Source organism: Pantherophis guttatus, chromosome 6 (genome assembly GCF_059756535.1).
Source record: "Pantherophis guttatus breed Tessera chromosome 6, ASM5975653v1, whole genome shotgun sequence".
Lineage (NCBI taxonomy): Eukaryota > Metazoa > Chordata > Lepidosauria > Squamata > Colubridae > Pantherophis > Pantherophis guttatus.
In genome coordinates, this window is record NC_142068.1 from 68,675,757 (window position 1) to 68,676,872 (window position 1,116).

Consider the following 1,116-nt stretch of genomic DNA (forward strand, 5'->3'; position numbering starts at 1 on the left):
ATATAAGAGAATATCAAGTAGAAAATAATGCTATTGAAAAAAAGTTTTTTCGTTTAAAGAATGCTATCGAAAAAAAAGTTATTTCGTTTAAAGAAAACACAGGGTTTTGAGAAAAAGATCTATGTATTTTATATTCAATCAATGCAGATTTTTGGAGACTGCCTAGACAAACCCCTGCAGTTTACTTGGCAAAGTTTTTCAGAAGTGTTTGCCCTTGCCACTTTCTTAGGGTTGAGAGAAAGTGACTGGCCCAAAGACACTCAGCTGGCTTGTACCTAAGTTGGGACAAGAATGCATACTCTCCTGGTTTGTAACCCAGTGTCTTAACCAATATACCAAACTGACTCTCTTATTACAGTAACAGAATCTTGCCCACCTAAAAATACCTTCCCCCTCCCTTTCTTTTACTCTCCCAGAAACTCAATAGGGTCCCTTCTGAATGCTTCTCCATCTCCATCACTTTTTTGGACTCAGATTTCATATATCAGACCATTGTCTAGGATGTTCTTCTTCCTTCCAAGGTCATCCCCAATGGTATTATACGTACTGAGGCAACTGTATTCTCTTAGCCTTGGGACTTCTTAAACTGCTGTGAACTAAACACAGAGTTGTCTCATGAAAAGCAGACACGTTAAATTTGTGTCCTCCTGACCCATATTAAGTTGGCCCCCTTTCCCCTCTTGCTATGATGTTCCTAAGACATAAACTGTGGGTAATTTCCAGGTTAGTTTGCACCCAAAGATCTATCAGGCCACCTCTGCAGCCAAATCAGAGCAAGCATACCTGCAACTCAGTTCAGCTAGCAAACCTGATGCTTATTTATTAAACATCAGCAAATATCAGAAACAGTTAACTGGCAAAATTAGATAAAAGGCAGGCAGAAACAGGGAAAGAGAAAAAACGACAAAAGAGATTTTTTTAAAAAAGGAAAAATTTACACGGTTTATGCACCTATATACCAAATAAAAAGAAAATTTCCAGAGCCACTGGAAACAATACTCTGGGCAATTAGCATGGACAGGCCCAAAGGGATTGGTTCTTGGTTATTCTGGATTTAATCCTTTTAGGGGGCACCATAGAGGTGGGAAGTAGGACACTGGGTGATCCTTCCTCAAT